This window comes from Protopterus annectens, chromosome 1.part2 (assembly GCF_019279795.1).
Source record: "Protopterus annectens isolate FY-2018-M chromosome 1.part2, PAN1.0, whole genome shotgun sequence".
In the NCBI taxonomy this organism is placed as follows: Eukaryota; Metazoa; Chordata; order Ceratodontiformes; family Protopteridae; genus Protopterus; species Protopterus annectens.
In genome coordinates this window covers 1,253,468,266-1,253,487,632 of record NC_056727.1, presented here as the reverse complement: position 1 = coordinate 1,253,487,632, position 19,367 = coordinate 1,253,468,266, and the positions used below count along the sequence as shown (strand labels likewise).

The 19,367-nt window shown below is 41.3% G+C and overlaps 2 non-coding genes across 2 annotated transcripts; both read right to left on the bottom strand.

The window, feature by feature from the left end:
• Positions 1-451: 451 nt before the first annotated feature.
• On the bottom strand, positions 452-524 carry TRNAM-CAU. The gene has a single exon. It is a non-coding gene; the product is annotated as a tRNA-Met (tRNA).
• An 18,088-nt stretch (positions 525-18,612) lies between these two features.
• TRNAM-CAU lies at positions 18,613-18,685 on the bottom strand. Its single transcript has one exon. It is a non-coding gene; the product is annotated as a tRNA-Met (tRNA).
• Positions 18,686-19,367: the final 682 nt, after the last annotated feature.

Sequence of the window (19,367 nt, the reverse complement as noted above, 5' to 3'; positions counted from 1 at the left end):
AAGAACTGATTTTAAATGGCTGTGCAACTCTTCTGACTCCAAACAGCAGATGTCATTTAACACCAGGAGGTGTGTCATTCTCTGCAATGAATGCATGTGTTGACATCAAATCAATAGCACAGCAGTAATATTAATGCCAAAACAGGCCTGTGTGATAGAACAGGAAGGGTGCTTTCATCATGCAGAGATGAAAGTGAAGTGATCTTTTCCTTCATTTCTAAAAATGTATGAATTCAGACTGAGGTTAAGTGAATGTTTTCACATCATCTTAAATAAGCAGCAACAATTCAACAGATAAGGCACAGAATATGAACACTAAAATGGTATATTTGCTATAGAAATTATCCCAGATAGCAACATAACTGTCAGCTATTAATGTGTGAGTTATGCAACAGTAATGAAATAGCTGAGTAGTCAGACTGCTTTGTACAGCTTGGAAGAAAATGAATTCTGCCCCGTGTGAGGATTGAACTCACGACCTTCAGATTATGAGACTGACGCGCTACCTACTGCGCTAACGAGGCTTCTGAAAGCTCAAAAGAAATAATATTCCCTGTAAAGTACAACAGTTGCATACAGCTATTGGTAACCTGTTGCATGCTGACCCTCTTAGATGATAACAGCAACAATGGTGACATCACAGTTAATAGAGGGTGGCCTACTACACCCTACATCACCAATAAATACTGGATCAACTTCAGGGTAGATAAAGGCACTCTGGCCCTTGTATATGATATGACGGGGTAGTATCAGTTGTCATATGACAAATATGGCTTGTCCATACCCTAGATACTAAGAAATCCACAGCTGTAAAATCTCCCAGTACCCAGTTCAATATCCCAACCATCTACATTTAAGATCTAGAATATTTTCTTGGACAACATATTGCACACATTTGTATGCACATATTTTTTGCCGAATATGGCCCAGAAACCATGAAGTTATTTTATATAATGATAGGCATTCCATTTGCACTTGATGCTGCTGACTGTACTCAGTTACTTATCAGACCACCAGATTCTAAACATCTGTTGCACATCATTCACAAGGAACAACTTGCTAGACTGTCTGCAGTGCTGATGACACCATCATCAGTGAGAGTATCTGCACAACAGTCACTCAGATATGAAGAGGTCACATATGGACTACTACACCAAACTACTACACCAAACCCTCAAATACTACACCAAACCCTCAAAATACAGACCTGAATAATTCAATCTATACAGCTAATACCTTCAATACCTTTTTTACAGATACTATCCAATTACTAGCCAGTCAACTATCACCTAATACCTTCACAATACCCTCATACTCTTCAACCCCACCGCCCCCTTTTCATTTCAAACCTGTTACAACCTCATTTATTCAAGCCCTTTTGAATAAACTGAAACCATGCTCTCCTTCTGCAGACCTACTGCCTTCTGAATATCTACAGATATCATCCAAGGCCATAGCCTATCCTATTTCCATAGTGATCAATAGATCAATTACTGAAGGTTACATCCCCACCTTATGGAAAGTCTCCCACATAATCCCCCTACATAAAGGAGGACATTCCACAGAAGTATCAAACTATCGCCCCATTGCCCTACTTTCTCCCCTAGCTAAAATTATGGAGAAGTGTACCCATAAGCAACTACTCCACCATCTAATTGAAAATAACTTACTTTCCAACTGTCAAGATGGTTTCAGACCCTCGCACAGCACTACCACTGCCCTCTTGTCTTTCACTGACTATATTAACAGGCTCCGAAACCTGAATAACCTTTCTTCTGCTCTATTCATCGACCTGTCCAAAGCATTCGACATGGTAAACCACCAAATTCTCTTAAACATCCTGAAATCTCTGTCATTAGACCCACTTTCCCTAAAATGGTTCCAATCCTACCTTGACAACCGACAGCAAGCAGTACTTTGGAAAAACACTTTATCCACCCTTCTACCTGTTACCTTAGGAGTCCCTCAGGCATTCCTACTTGGACCTCTTCTTTTCTCTATATTTATTAATGACCTTCATCTAGCTATCCCACAAGCCACCTGCATACAATATGCTGATGACTCAACCCTATTATGTTCAGCTACATCATCCCATGACCTTCATGCTCTCACCCAAAAAGTATTCAACATAGTTGAACAATGGTTCTCTCAGCATTGCCTCCTCTTGAACCCTAAAAAAACCAAACTCCTCCTCTTCACACCTACTCATAAGTCCTCCCCTCTCCAATTCTCAGTAACATCTACCAGTGATACTATTATATCTCCTGACTCTACCACCAAACTACTCGGTGTCACCATTGACAATAATCTGAGCTTTGACATCCACATCAATAATACCATAAGGACTGTTAATAAAAAAATTGGTACCCTCTATAGGATAAAACCCTTCCTTTCTCCCACTGCTAAAACTACTATTGCCCGCACACATTTGATCTCTACACTCCTTTATGCCTCTCCCATTTTTACTAATCTCTCCAGGAATAACCTCAACAAATTGAAAATGGCTTATAATAACATAGCATGATTTGCTACAGGCAACCCATTCCGAACCCATCATTGCATTAACCTAAAACAGCTAGGATGGTTAGAACTACAACACCTGATTAAATTTCACCAACTCACCCTTGCCCACAGCATCCTTTATAAACCTTCTAATACTCCAAGTTTATCTACCCTAATCACCCCCTATACAAATCTGAAGTCCTTACGCTCATCTCACAAACTACTAGTCCACACCACTAAACCTAACAACAGAGCTGGAAATTCCCTTTTCTCTAATTCTGTAGGTAAATCCTGGAATCTTCTCCCTTGTGACCTCTCCTCACTCACCTCATTATCTCTCTTTAAAAATAGACTTAAATCTCTCCTCAAAACTCACTGGCTATGCCCCTGTTCAAAACCAGACTAGTCATCTACCTCTACTAAGTTATCTAACCTATCCAGTACTTACTAGCCTCTGCTACTTTTTTTTGCATCTTATCATACTTTTCTTATCTACCCCTTTTCTTTTTTTATATCCTCTTTTTACTTTCTCTTCTTAAGTAACTCCTTTGCTACATTACTACTCACCTAACGTCCTTTGTTTACCTATGACCTAACCTGACATGTCTCCATACCTGAAATTTCACTGTTTTATGATTTTTGTCCTCAATAATATATCCTGTTACAAACTCTGTACCGTTAATTACTTAATACCATTGTTGATGATTTTTATTTCCTTTTTAAAGTTGCTATTTTTATTAGTATATTGATATTTTTTCTGTGTTGTTTGAACTTGTACTATTGTATTTAGACCATGTCTTGGAGCTTATCTCCCCGGGCCTCTAATGAAAAAGGACATGTATCCAGCTAGACTAGCCCGGTCAACAAATGTAAAATAAAATAAAATAAATTAGTAGTGAACCCATGCACGATTCACCAAAGTGCAAGGTCCCGTGAGCAGTAATCTAACCAAAAAGGTAACACTGCATGTGCTGCACACCATTCATTATATCTGTCATTTCATTGGTGAAGATGGTTAACACATGGCAACCAAAGGAAATGGTACAACCACTATAGCATCACTGAAGCTTGGTCTAATCGGGTATGCTATTAAAAAAGAGCTGTGGTGATCTGTGTCCTTGGCGGGCTGGAGGCACAATTCAGATTCTTGGAGCACTCAGACTGAGCATTACAATATATCTCAAATGCAGTCTGCAAGGTTACCTTTGTAGTCTACCGGTCAACAAGGCACACAGTCATGACCATAAATAGGCAGTCATATAAGCAGTACAGCACTGTCCAGAGAAGTAACACACTACAAGCAGATGTTCACCAGCCAGGGGGATAGGTGGATGAGTTTCAACTAACAGTAGCCAAAAACATAAAGAGCACATGTCAGACAGACATAGGTGATACAGTCTCATGCATAGTTTATTTACACACACAAAAGCAGCACTGACCCTGCTGAACTGCAGGTAATAACTTGCTGGACAGAGTGTGGGAGATTCCTTGTCCTCAGGTGCTGTAGACTCTGCTAACCTGTGCAGAATCTACATTTACCATACATTAGATGTGTAGATGAGATGAAATGACTAACAGTATGCAGTGAGGTCAGAATTTATACAATACAAAACTAAGGTGTATGGTCAGATACTCACAATAATCATTTGGAGTGTTCATATTATCAACTGGACAGCAAAGTTACCCTCTGTGTAAAATGAAAGTAAATATCTAGTCAAAGATGTCTGATCACATTGGCCAAATGGGTCTGACATGAAGTCACTGGAGGTAGGGAGCACATCACCAGCACCCTTCAGCCGTATGCAGCCATTAAGAAAGGTATGCCTGGGAGTGCCTACACTTCAGCATGTCACTTTACTGTATCTAGCACATGATAATGATACAGTGGGATAGGGTGGCCACAGTAGTGCAGCGGTTAGCGTTGCCACCTCACAGCAAGAGGTTCTCCAGTTCGATCCTCAGCTGGGGTGTCTTCTGTGTGGAGTCTGCATGTCCTCCCTGTGGTCGTGTGGGTTTCTTCCTGGTGCTCCGGTTTCCTCCCACATCCCAAAGACATGCTGTAGGTGGATTGGACACTCTAAATTGGCCTTAGGCATGAGTGTATGCGTGTGTGTGCCTTCTGTGGAAGGTTGGGTGCCGGAATGGAAACAACACCGTAAAAACTCCACTGCCAATCATAAGCGGAAAGGTGATCTGCTGTGGCGAAGCCTAACCGGGAAAAGCCGAAAGAAGAAGAAGAATGATACAGTGGGATGTTTAGTATGTAGCCCATGATAATGACACAGTGGGATATTTAGTATGTAACACATGATAATACAGTAGGATGTTTGGTATGTAGCACATGGTGATGATAGAGTGGGATGTTTAATATGTAGCCCATGATAATGACACAGTGGGATGTTTAGTATGTAGCTGAACAAGGAGAGGGTGACTGTGAGCTGTCTATCGGGAGCTAGGATCCGCCACATAACACACGCACTCAAGTCACTCCAAAGCAAGTACAAATATGACTCCGTCATTGTCCATGCTGGCGTGAATGACCTGAGACGTACCTCCCTGGACTACATGAAAAGAGACATAGAGGAGCTCTCTGATTATGTAGCCCAGGCTGGTATGACCCTGACCCTGAGCAGCATCTTGCCCTCACCAAGAATGATACCACAATACAAAGACAAGATGATCAGCTTTAATAATTGGCTCAAGTACTGGTGTCATTCTAAGGGGATACAATGTCTGTCTGCCTGGGATGACATGTTGGACAAGCCATGCTGCTTCGCAAGGGATGGCTTACACCTGTCGCCACTGGGCTTCCGGATATTGGCTAAGGCTCTTGCCACCCACATAGTGCCTTTTTTAGGCAAGGCTCAAAAGACAAACCCACCTCCTTAGAAAACAAAAATGGAAAAAAACTAAGGGTAATGCTGCTCAACGCCAGAAGTCTAAATCTCAAGATGCAGGCACTCGATGCACTCCTCAGCATGGAGAACATCGACGTCTGTGCAGTAACTGAAACCTGGTTCAAGGCTCCTGAAAGCACCCCAGCACTACCAGGCTATGCCTCGTATCATGCTTTTCGGCCCCAAAACCCAGGCCGAACCACAAAGGGAGGGGGAGTGTCCATATTCATCAAGGACACCCACACCTCCAGGTTAGTAGCAACACATGAAGCATCAGAGACCATACAGGTGCAACTAACCATAGGCAAAACTGCTATACAACTGGTAGCATGTTACAGACCACCCTCCCAATCTCAGGAACCCCAGTCAGCCTTCCTGAAGACATTGGAGGATATGAATGTATCACAAAATACAGTCATACTGGGAGACTTCAACTACCCAAACATAGATTGGGTACATTATTCTAGCCCTAATACCCTAGCCCAAAGGTTCCTGGAATTCATAAATTCAAATGCACTGGAACAGCTAGTCACCTCTCCCACTAGGGGAGATAATATACTAGACCTGATCATCACAAACATGGGGACAAAATGCTCCACACTGGAAGTATACCCCTCACTAGTGAGATCTGACCACAAACTAATCACCCTGGATATACATATCCCACCCCACCCCCAGCACAAAAGACCACAGTGAAAAACTTCTCAAAAGCAGACTTCACTCTTCTTAAGACTAAGATGGTATCCTTTAAGCCCACTGTGCCAGTGGATACCACATCCCACAATGCCGAATCCTTCACAAATGCTTTCTATGGACATCTCCAAGAATGCATGGATCATGCAATCCCAAATAAATCCAAGTCCCTCTCCACCAAAGGCAAGCGTCTTGTCTGGTGGACCTCAGCCATTAACAAATTGTATAACAAAAGAAGGAAGCTACTGCACGTCAGAGCAAAATCCCATGAAGGGAAGACATCTCTGATCAACATTAGCAGAAAACTACGTTCTCTCATAAAAACATCCAAGGCCAACTTTGAGAGAAAAATCGCTAAGGACACTAAAGATAACCACAAAGCCTTCTTCAGCTATGTTAGAAACCTGAAGGAAACCCTCAGATATGCTCAGAGTTAGTTCACAACAACAAAAATACACTGAACCCACAGATATTGCCAACATTCTGGCTGACAGGTTCAGTGCAAATTTCTCCCTCCCTCACCCCCAAAAGAAGAAATACTTATCCCAGCTGAATGTAATCTCCTGTCATCTCAGATGTCCAAGTGAGAACCGCCCTAAACAAAGCTAAAAACACAGCATCAATGGGACCTGACGGTATCCCGGGTTGCGTGTTACGTGAACTCCAAGAGGAGCTAAACCCACACATAAAAATGCTATTTAACCTTAGCCTTACTTCAGGATATGTACCTGAACACTGGCGTACAGCAACAGTGGTCCCACTCCACAAAGGGGGTACCTCTACAGACCCTGGGAACTACCGCCCCATAAGCTTAACCAGCCTGGTCTGCAAAGCTATGGAAAGAATCATTATGGAACTCATAAACAGAGACATAGGGGACCTACAGACACCTGACCCCACCCAGTTCGGCTTTGTAAAGGGCAGAGCCTGCCTTTTGAACCTGGTTGACTTTTTCGAAACAGTCACTAGAGCCATTGATGAGGGCAAAGCAGTCCATACAGCCTACCTGGACTTGGCTAAGGCCTTCGACACAATACCCCACTCAGGCATCATAGATAAACTCAACAGCTTAAACGTAAACCCTTATGTCACTAGATGGGTTGCAAACTGGCTAAAGGACAGAACCCATAAAGTTAAAATCGCTGGAGCAATGTCAGACTCAAAGCCAGTCACAAGTGTTGTCCCACAGGGATCTGTCCTGGGACCCCTCTTGTTCGGCATTTATTTCTCATATGTTAAAGCAAACATGGGAGGGTTGTGGCTGACAAAGCTCGCAGATGACTGCAAACTAGGCACCATAGTCGATACACCAGCGGACACATACATCCTACAAAAAGGCCTCACAGAAACGGACAACTGGTGCCGGAGTCACGGCCTTAAACTAAATGCCAAAAAATGTATAGTCATCCCCTTTGGGAAAAACAAAGTACCCACAAATTATCACATAGACAGCAACCAACTGAGTACGGAAAAAGTAATCAGAGACCTAGGGACCCAAGTCGACAGCGACCTCTCATTTGACACCCACGTTGCCAAAGTGGTTAGAAAAACATTCTACCTTGCACACCTCATCATGAAGGGATTCACATCCAGATCTAGGGATGTCATTGTACCCCTATACTCCTCCCTCATCAGACCCATAATTGAGTACAATGCCCCATTTGGTATGTACCTCACCCGGCATTTGCAACAGCTGGAGAGACCACAAAAGTACCTCACCAAGAGGATCAAGGGTCTCCAACATATGTCTTATTCTGCCAGACTAAAGAAACTTCAGCTCTATTCAGTAGCATACCACCTGCTCAGAGGTGATCTCTGTCTGACGTACAAGGCCATGTCCAATCAGGATCTGATGGACATGCTCCACCTCAAAAAATCCAAATCCATCAGGACCACAAGAGCTAAAGACTTAAACCTCGGCACAAGTATGAATAGGACATGCTGGAGGGATAGATTCATAACCCAGAGGCTTCCCATGCTTTGGAACAAGATCCCAGTTCGTATTAGGCAGAGCCCCTCACTGACTCTCTTCAAGAGAAATCTTGATGAGTGGATGGGAGATTGTAAGTTTACCCCAGGGGTCACATCTGTGTCACTGCTAGACAGGGGCACAGTAAACTAATTCTATTATATAAGGGGACCTTCATTGTGTCACTACTAGACAGAGGCACAGTATTCTAATTTTATTCTGTACATTTTTGTACCATTTCATGGGGTAGCAAAAGCCACATCACTATGGCTAGGCTTACAAATGCCCCAGGGCAGATAGCGTAGTACTATACTATGAAACTATGAAACTATGATAATGATACAGTGGGATGTTTAGTATGTAGCACATGGTAATGATAGAGTGGGATGTTTAGTATGTACCACATGGTAATGATAGAGTGGGATGTTTAGTATGTGGCACATGATAATACAGTAGGATGTTTAGTATGTAGCACATGATAATGATACAGTGGGATGTTTAGTATGTAGCACATGGTAATGATACAGTAAGATGTTTAGTATGTAGCACATAATACAATAGAATGTTTAGTATGTAGCACATGATAATACAGTAGGATGTTTAGTATGTAGCACATGATAATGACACAGTGGGATGTTTAGTATGTAGCACATGGTAATGATACAGTAGGATGTTTAGTATGTAGCACATGATAATGATACAGTGGGATGTTTAGTATGTAGCACATGGTAATGATACAGTAAGATGTTTAGTATGTAGCACATAATACAATAGAATGTTTAGTATGTAGCACATGATAATACAGTAGGATGTTTAGTATGTAGCACATGATAATGACACAGTGGGATGTTTAGTATGCAGCACATCATAATGATACAGTAGGATGTTTAGTATGTAGCACATGATAATACAGTAGGATGTTTAGTATGTAGCACATGATAATGATACAGTGGGATGTTCACCCTACAGTGTTGCCTGACCATAACTGGGCGTACAATGACAGGGAGTCTGGTGCCCAGCAGCAGCAATGAATACCCATGCAAGAGGATGCAGTCATTGCAGCATCAGAGTCATATCACAGAGGGTAAATATCATGGTAGTTGCATGACCACACACTGTATTACCTAACAGTCAATAACCTAGCTAAAGTGCAATACAAGGAATACAGACAGCGTGCAGCTTCCTGACATAATTTACTACTCTACAGATGTTTTTAATCTAGCATAGGAGTTGGCACATGATCAAGTACAGACAGAAGTAGTTCATGGATCAAGGATAGAGAAACAGTCGATAGCTCATATGGATGGACTCGGAGACCACATACTGCACCACTTACTGTATACGCACTTTGGCCTGTCATGGTGCTCCTTTAGAAGGACCTTTCACTGATAATGCCAGTGTCCTGCATCTTCCATCCGGGTCATGAACAGGTATTAGTATTCCCTTGCAGGACATCAGTGACCCTGGCATTATAAGCAGTCTGAACTGCAGGCGCCATGGCAGTGTCAAAGGATTCCACAGCATCATCAGAGAAAAATGTCATTCTAGCTGGGTAAGCCATCTTTGTCATCACCGTAGTCAGACATACATGCAGAAACCTTCCCCTGTGTCTCAGCAACCGTGTAGTAATCCGTGCAATGCCACTAGAAATTGCAACCATGCCCTCCAGCATACTGACAGCAGCAAAATGTATGCCTTTAATAGGTTTATAGGTAGGTACTAGGCTACTGGCTCTAGCGCCTATACAAGCCTTGCCAAAAAGGTACCCTGGCTTTCGCCACCCAAGATGTCAGAAATTACGGTAACCTTGGGGCAGTGAAAGCAAATTACACCCAGTTCTCCTGAGATTTCTCCTGTGAACTAAGAGATAAAATCCAACATGGAGTAACATCTCAAGTAGAACAAAGTTTTCTTCCTCACTAAATGTATTATTTTTCCACTTCCTTCTCCTTTCTGAGGAACAAACCACGTGGGTCCCAGAAAAATAGATGTCATTGTGGTTGATTTGGTCAATTCAAAAGAAGAAAAAAAATATCTTCCTCTTCCTTACGTTGTTGTTGTTGTTTGTCTTTCGGCTTTTCCTGGTTAGGGGTCGCCAAAGGGGAACTCCGGTCCGCTAATGATTGGCAGTTGTTTTTTATGGTGTCGAGTTGCCAGCCCAATGCCCAACCTTCAACGAAGGCACGCCCATTCAACGCATGTCTTTCAAATAACCCACTCGACCACGGGGAGGACATGCAGACTCCACACAGAAGGCACTCCCAACCCAAGCCGAGAATCGAACGGGAGAACCTCTTGCTGTGAGGCAACAACGCTACCGTTGCACCACCACGGAATATCACAAATATATTAACTTGATCACTGTAAATACTATATATAGCCTCTGTCTGATTCTGCAATTGTGTTAACAATTATTGTGTTAGCTCCGTTTTCTTTTACATCATCTTGCATCTGTATTTACCCTGTCTGAGCCTGAAACTAGTTCACTGTGATCAGTCCTCTACTCCAGTCAGCAAATTAATACACACTTACAAATGGCTGCAGTGTGTATCAAAACAAAAAACATAACAAGCTCAACAAAGATATTTAGTCAGTACACAAAATAGCAATGACTGACATGGAGAATCACAAACCAATAAAAAGACCCATATACTTGCCTACAAGGTTTAGCTGCAGTATTTTAAAACACCAGAGACCTCAACCTCACTACCACAATCAACAGAACATGCTGGAGGAACAGGTTCATAACCCAGATACTGCCCATGCTATGGAATAGACTTCTCATACATGTCAAGCAGAGCACCTCACTGGCCCTCTTCAAGACAAATCTTGATGAGTGGATGGGAAATAGACAATTCACCCCGGGGATCACTCCAGTGGCTCTACTTGACAGAGGCACTAGGAACTACGGTCGCATGGCAAGATGCCAGGGTAATCCTATGGGCTACGCTTGTAAAGGCTCCAGGGCCATTAGCCTAGTGCACACCTATGAATCTATGAACCTATGAATCTATGAACCTATGAACCTATGAACTTACTAAAGGTAGAAAAGAATGGTTAGCACATAAAAAACTACTTTTCCAAAAACATTAATTAATCAGTTAGTATCAGATCCAGTCACAGAAAGACAACTGTAAGTAAGTAATTTAGGTTCATAGGTAGGTACTAGGCTATCTGCCCGAGGGCATTTATAAGCCTAGCCAGAGTGTGTTAGCTTTCGCCGCCCCATTGATTACTTAACTGAGCCTCTGTCAAGAAGAGCCAATGAAGTGATCCCAGGGGTGTATTTTCTGTTACCCATCCACTCGTCAAGGTTTCTCTTGAAGAGTGTTAGTGAGGGGCTCTGCCTAATGTAGTTAGGAATTTTGTTCCAAAGCATGGGGAGTCTCTGTGACAGGAATCTATCCCTCCAGCATGTTCTATTTATTGTTGTGGTGAGGTTTAGCTGACTAGAGCGAGTGGCTCACAGTGACATAGATTTCTTTAGGTGGAGCATGTCCATCAATTCTGAGTTGGACATGGCTTTGTAAGTCAGGCAGAGATCACCTCTGAGTAAGCGATATGTGACTGAGTACAGCTGGAGTTTTTCCAGTTGGGCTGCATAGGACATATGTTTGAAGCCAGTAATCTTCTTGGTGAGGTAATTTTGTGGTCTTTCCAGCTGTTGGAAGTGTCTTGTGAGGTACATCCCAAATGGGGCATTGTACTCTATGATGGGTCTGATGAGTGATGAGTAGAGGGGCACTATAACCTCTTTATTTCTAGAAGCGAACCCTTTAGTAATTAGATGGGCTAGATAGAAGGATTTCCTAACTACTTTGGCAATATGATTGTCAAAGGAGAGATTACTATCTACCTGGGTCCCCAGATCTCTTATTAGCTCTTCTGTATTAAGGGGGCTGCCACCTATGTGGTAATTCATGGGTGTTTTGTTTTTACCAAACGGGATGACTATGCATTTTTTGACATTTGGCTTGAGACCATGACTTTGACACCAGGTGTCCGTCTCAGTAAGGCCCTTTTGGAGAATGTCCGTGTCAGCCAGAGAGTCAATTATGGCTCCCAGTTTGCAGTCATCGGCAAACTTGGTTAGCCATAGTCCTCCTGTGTTTGCCTGTACTTCTAAGAAGTATATGCCGAACAGTAGGGGTCCCAGGACCTAGCCTTGTGGGACACCACTTGTGACTGGTTTAGAGGCGGACCTGAAGCCTGCTATTCTTACCGTGTGAGTTCTGTCTGTAAGCCAGTTGGCAACCCATCCCGTGACATAGGGGTTTATGTTCAGGCTGGTGAGTTTTTCTATAATTCCCAAGTGGGAAATGGTGTCAAAAGCCTTGGCAAGGTCAAGTTAGGCTGTGTGAACTACCTTCCCCTCATCTATGGCCTTGGTAACTGTCCCGAAGAAGTCATCCAGGTTTAGTCGGCATGATCTGCCCTTAACAAAGCCAAACTGGGTCGGGTCAAGTGTTTGGAGGTTCCCAATGTCTTTATTAATGAGTTCCATGATGATGTGCTCCATAGCCTTGCAGACCAGGCTAGTCAGGCTTATGGGGCGATAGTTACCAGGGTCAGTAGTGGCCCCTCGTTTGTGGAGTGGAATAACCCTTGCTGTGCACCATTCTATGGGCACATAGCCTGTGGAGAGACTAAGGTTGAACAGTGTGTTTAGGTGGGGGGTTAGTTCATTCTGTAGTTCATGCAAGATGCAGCCTGGGACACCATCTGGCCCCATTGACACTTGCTTTTGGCTTTTGAAAGGGCTGTTTTCACCTGTGTGTCTGTCATTTCCGGGACACTACACAATTCCGGTATTGTTGTGGGCCCTTTTGGAGGTGAGGGGGGGTGAAGTTTGCATTGAATCTATCTGCCACGATGTTGGCAATATCAGTGGGTTCAGTATATTTTGTGCTATTTTGCACTAGCTCAGAGCATATCTGCGAGTTGCCACTTAGATTCTTGACATAGCTAAAGAAGGCTTTGTGGTTATCTTTTGAATCACTGGTTATTTTTCTTTTGACGTTAGCCTTGGAGGATTTTATGAGGGACCTTAGTTTCTTACTGATACTGATCAGGGATGTCATTCCTTCTTGAAATTTGCTTTTTTTCTGAACTAGTTTCCTCCTTATATTGTATAGCCTGTTTATGGCAGGGATCCACCAGACTGGTTTCCTTTTCTTAGGGGAGTGAGTCTTGGTTTTGCTAGGGATGGCACGATCCATGCATCCTTGTAGGTGCTCATAGAGTGCATTTGTAAAGGTTCCTGCATCTTGGACACTGTTATCCTTTAGCATGGAGGCTGTGAAACTTACTACCTCTGTCTTAAGTAAGGTGACATTTGCTACAGAAAAGTTTTTCACTGTGGTTTCCTTGGTTGGAGGTGGTGGTGTGGTGTGGACATCCAGAGTGATTAGTTTATGGTCTGATCTAACCAGTGACAGGTTGACCTCCGGTGTGGAACACCTGTTGCCCATGTTGGTGATGACCAGGTCCAATATGTTTTCACCTCTGGTAGGGGAGTTTACCAGCTGATCCAGGGCATTTGAGTTAATAAATTCCAGGAAGCACTGGACCTGGGAGTTTGTACTTGAGTAGTTTTCCCAGTTAGTGGTAGGGTAATTGAAATTGCCCAATATCAGGGTGTTTGGTAGGACCTTCATGTTTTCCAGTGTCTCCAGAAAGGCGGAGTGGTGGTCCTGGGTCATGGAGGGTGATCTGTAGCAGGCCACCATTTGCATTGCAGATTTGTCTGATGTTAGTTGCATATGGATGATCTCGGAGGTATCATGCTGTGCCACTAACCTGGAGGTGTAGGTATCCTTGATGAATATGGATACACTCCCTCCTTTTGTGTTTCGGTCCATGTTCTGTGGCCAAAATATGTGGTATGAGTTGTAGCCCAGTAGTGCTGGGGTGCTCTGTGGAGTCTTGAACCAGGTTTCAGTTACTGCACAGATGTCGACATTCTCCATAATGAGGAGTGCTTCAAGCACATGCATTTTGAGATTTAAACTCCTGGCATTGAGTAGCATAACCCTCATCTTTTTTTTATTTTGTACTGTTTACGGAGGTGGGTTTGACTTTTGAGCCTTGCCTAAAAAAGGCACTATGGAGGCAGCAAGAGCCTTGGCCAGTATTTGAAAGCCTAGGGGTGACAGGTGCAAGCCGTCTCTTGTGAAGCAACGAGGCCTGTCGAGCATGTTGTCCCAGGCTGACAGACACTGGATCCCCTTTGAATGACACCAGAAGCTTAGCCAATTGTTGAAATTGATCATTTTTTCTTTATACTGCGGTGTCATTCTTGGTGAGGGCAGGATGCTACTCAGGGTCAGGGTCATACCTGCCTGGGCTACATGATCAGAGAGCTCTTCCATGTCTCTTTTCATGTAGTCCAGGGAGGTACGTCTCAGGTCATTCACACCAACATGAACAATGACAGAGTCATATTTTACTTGTTCTGGAGTGACCTGAGTGCTTGCGTTATGTGGCAGATTCTGGCTCCAGACAGGCAGCTAACAGTAACCTTCTCGTTGTCCAGCCTAGTAAGTGGGACGTCAGTGTGCCTGACTATAGAGTCGCCTATTACTAGTGTGTTAGTTATGTTATTTCGTCTTAAGGGCTGTGATTGTGTGGCACACTGATTTTGTGTTTTATGCTAAACATTTTTATGAGCCCTCGTTAATAACTGACATATATGATTTACATATTGTGCACAAGCATGCTGATATTGGTTAGTGTGGCTGATGATGAACTATAGTGAAAAAATTTGTATTTTTTTTGTTTAGTTGGAAATATAGTGCTATGAGCATATCTGATACTACATTTGATGCACTGATATATGGAAATATCAGAATTACAGGTCATATGTTATTGCACATGGAACTTGTAATTTGCACATGTAGATGGCCACCATTTTTGACCATGACCAAAAATGTATAGCACAGATTCTTATAATCAAGTATTATTAGTTTCACATTATTATATACAGCAAAGTAGTTAAGATATGGGCAAATTGGCAGTCTGAGCTGTGAGGCAAAATGAGCTCTAGACAAGCAGATAGATATTTGACAAGGAGCTTTGCCAGTTCATCATGTGTGATGCCTGGAAGAAGAAGACTGGCAAACAACTCACCATAATTACCAGTATTCCACAAACTGAAAAGTACAGAGCCATTGTAAGATGCAAGATTGTAAGATGCCTATACCATGTACAATATACTATGATGCATACAATATACTGTGACATCTACAATATACTATGACATGTACAATATACCTATGCCATGTACAATATACTATATGTACAATATACTATGCCATGTACAGTATACTATAACACGTACAATATACTGTGACACGTACAATATACCTATATGTACAACATACCTATGCCATGTACAATATGCTGTGACATATACAATATACTATGACATGTATAATATACTACTCCATGTACAATATACTATGACACGTACAATATACTGTGACATGTACAATATACCTATGCCATGTACAATATACTGTGACATGTACAATATACTTGGTGTGTGTGTTTACCAGTCTCTACAGCAAAGGGGCAATACATGTACAGCAAGCAGTGTAGATGTATATGTTAAGGACAAGCTAACATGCACACAGTGGCAGTCCAGCAAGAGAGAGATATAAATACAAACATAAGCATATAATACATATGTATGATGAAATGAAGATATAGATGATCAATCATTTAGTAAAATCAACCAACATTTGCTTACATGCTTAAATGCAAGGCAGTTTGGCATTCAAAACATACACAGGAAATGATAAGCAATGGCAATAAAATTAAATATATGAGGTTAATATAACTAAATAAGTAACTGTAGTAACAATGTGTTGCAAAACAAGATTTAAATACATTCAAAAAGCTCAACAAATGTGCAGTCCCAAAGCTCTGACAGTAATACAAGAACAAGAGTGGAGTCAGTAAGAAAAAAGTAAATGATTAGCAGTTTCTATGCATATCCTAGGAGCAACTAGCAAGCTGTTGCCAACTGAATAGAATGAGCAGGCTAACTGGCATAAAATTCATAACTCCATAAGATAAATAAGCTCCTAGTCATTCAGAGCAATGTATAGTAATAATAATAAGACATATGTACAACCATGATGGCATAAACAACAAGCACAATCTCTGCAGTACTGGGATAAAATGCTGCCAGTGAGATCACAGAACCATTTCTTGGTAGTTGAAGATGGCATCTGGACATGAAAGTTATAGGATATTGTCAAAAACCAGGTCCTTATGTAGCTAAAAACATTGAATTTGATGAGATTTCACAATAAATAGTGTGCCTGTATTTAATTTTTCTTCAACAAATACACTGGCATAACATACATCAAAAATTACATTTGAAGCAGGCATTTTATGTTGTGAATACCTCTCAACCTCTTTTTCCAAATATTAGTAGCAAATTAAAAAATAATAATGTGCAAATGATCCACTTTTTAACTATTATCAGTTATTTTTTCCTTTTTATTGCATTTTATTTTATTTCCATCCTTCTTTTCTCTTATATTCTATTGATTTTCCTATACTTCTGTTGTATATTTTGTATTTTTCTGTAAGATTGTAACTTTAGTTCATAGGTAGATACTAGGCTATTGGCCCAAGGGCCTAAGTAAGCCTAGCCAACAAGGTTCCCTGGCTTACACCACCCATTTCCTCTTCTCCTGTCGAGCAGAGCCACAGAAGTGATCCCTGGGGTGTATTTCCTATTTCCCATCCACTCATCAAGATTTTTCTTGAAGAGTGCTAATGCAGAACTTTGCTTTACATAGATGGGTAGCTTGTTCCAGAGTGGACAAGGTTTAGGTCCCTAGACCGTGTAGCTCAGAGGGATTGGGATTTCTTTAGGTGTAGCATGTCCAACAGTTCTGGGTTTAACATAGCTTTATATGTTAGGCAGAGATCTCCTCAGAGTAGGTGATATGCTACAGAGTAAAGCTGGAGTTTTTTGAGATGGTCAGTGTAGGGCATCTGTTTGAGGCCAATAATCCTCTTTGTGAGGTACTTCTGTGGCCTTTCCAGCTGCTGCAGATGTCTTGTGAGGTACATTCCAAAAGGGGTGTTGTACTCTATAATGGATCTAATGAGTGCCGAGTAGAGGGGAACAATGACCTCTTTTTTTCCTGGATGAGAACCCTTTTGTGATGAGATGTGCCACATAGAAGGATTCCCTGACTACTATGGCAATGTGATTATCAAAGGAGAGACTACTGTCCACCTAGGTCCCAAGGTCTCTTATCACACATTTGGCATTATGTAGACTGCCGTTTATGTGGTAGTTCATGGGTACAGAGTTTTTACCAAAGGGGTTGACAATGCACCTTTTGGCATTGAGTTTGAGGCCATGCCTCTGACACCAGGCATCTGTTCAAGTTCATAGTTGCAATTAAGCTTATTCAGGGAATTTTGTTTTATGGTAATTCATCTTAATCCATGTCAGTGGTCGTTATCTCTATTTTGTTTAGTGCCGCCATTGTTCTTATTGTTTAATGTTTTTCTTTTTTATTGTTCAAAAATTTTACAATCTCTGTCATTACATTTTATCTTTCAGTTTACTGCTTACTATATATTTAAACTCTACAGTTGACATTATTTTTGCTACCTGTTTTTTTGTTTCCTCAGGGCTGAACTTGAAACTATATCACTGTTCTACCTTGGTTATCAAATCAAAATTAAAGTAAAAATAAATATTTAAATAAAGTTGATAGAATGAGAGAAGTTATATTAATGTACATTTTGTCATGAACTAGACATTTGTTCACTCTAATGCCTGAAATTATTTAATGAATTTAACCCTCATTATTTTGTAAAGAAATGTGAATTTTATGAGGGACAAAGCAAAATTATAAGGAAAAGCTGGGGATGTCCCTGAAAGTCAAATGGTTTGTGTAACTCATATATATTATTTGTAACATTCATGTCTCAGGAGATACTGATGTTTGTTGGCTGTACAATTATGCGTCAGTTTTTCTTACAAATGCTCACACATGCAGGAAGCAAGGGCCATAACTCCTCTTGAGAAGCTGTGGAGTGAATGAGTTAAACATGTTCACTGCATAAAGAACTGATTTTAAATGGCTGTGCAACTCTTCTGACTCAAAACAGCAGATGTCATTTAACACCAGGAGGTGTGTCATTCTCTGCAATGAATGCATGTGTTAACATCAAATCAATAGCACAGCAGTAATATTAATGCCAAAACAGGCCTGTGTGATAGAACAAGAAGGGTGCTTTCATCATGCAGAGATGAAAGTGAAGTGATCTCTTCCTTCATTTCTAAAAATGTATGAATTCAGACTGAGGTTAAGTGAATGTTCTCACATCATCTTAAATAAGCAGCAACAATTCAACAGATAAGGCACAGAATATGAACACTAAAATGGTATATTTGCTATAGAAATTATCCCAGACAGCAACATGACTGTCAGCTATTAATGTGTGAGTTATGCAACAGTAATGAAACAGCTGAGTATTCAGATTGCTTTGTACAGCTTGGAAGAAAATGAATTCTGCCCCGTGTGAGGATTGAACTCACGACCTTCAGATTATGAGACTGACGCGCTACCTACTGCGCTAACGAGGCTTCTGAAAGCTCAAAGGAAATCATATTCCCTGTAAAGTACAACAATTGCATACAGCATTATTTTTTATAAATTAATATTGTAGTTTGTAATTTATTCTGTCTCAGGACATGGCACATATCCAGTACATTTAACATGTCTTCAAATACTGCAAAATTCTGTGCTATATCCAGCTATTACTAGATTTAAATAATATTTCTAAATCTGTTAAATTTAATAAATCTAGTCTCCAAGCTTCTCAAGCATTTTTTCTTTCTTTCTTTCTTTGTTTCTTTTTTGTCTATGGACCAGTTATAAAGAAAAAACAGAACCAATGTCTTGGAGGAGAAGGTTTGCTGTGGGGCATATATTTGTTCTTTTTCACAAATAAATTCTGTTTTAGGTAGCTCAACATGCAACAGATGCATGTTTTCATTCATTGCTTAACAAAAACCACCTTTTGTGTATTAAAATGTATGGTATTGTTTCATCACATTCCATTCAATAATAAGATGGCCATCTTTACAGAAGGCTAAACAGATTCTTAAACGTGCTTTAACTGTTTTACCTGGCCTGAGCCTGAAATTGGTCAATAATGATCACTGCACTACCCCGGTAAGCAAATACAAATAAATTGTAACTGCTGCAGAAGTGTATTGTTATCAAATTGTGAGGAACTGCTGAACATAAAATATAGCTTCCCCA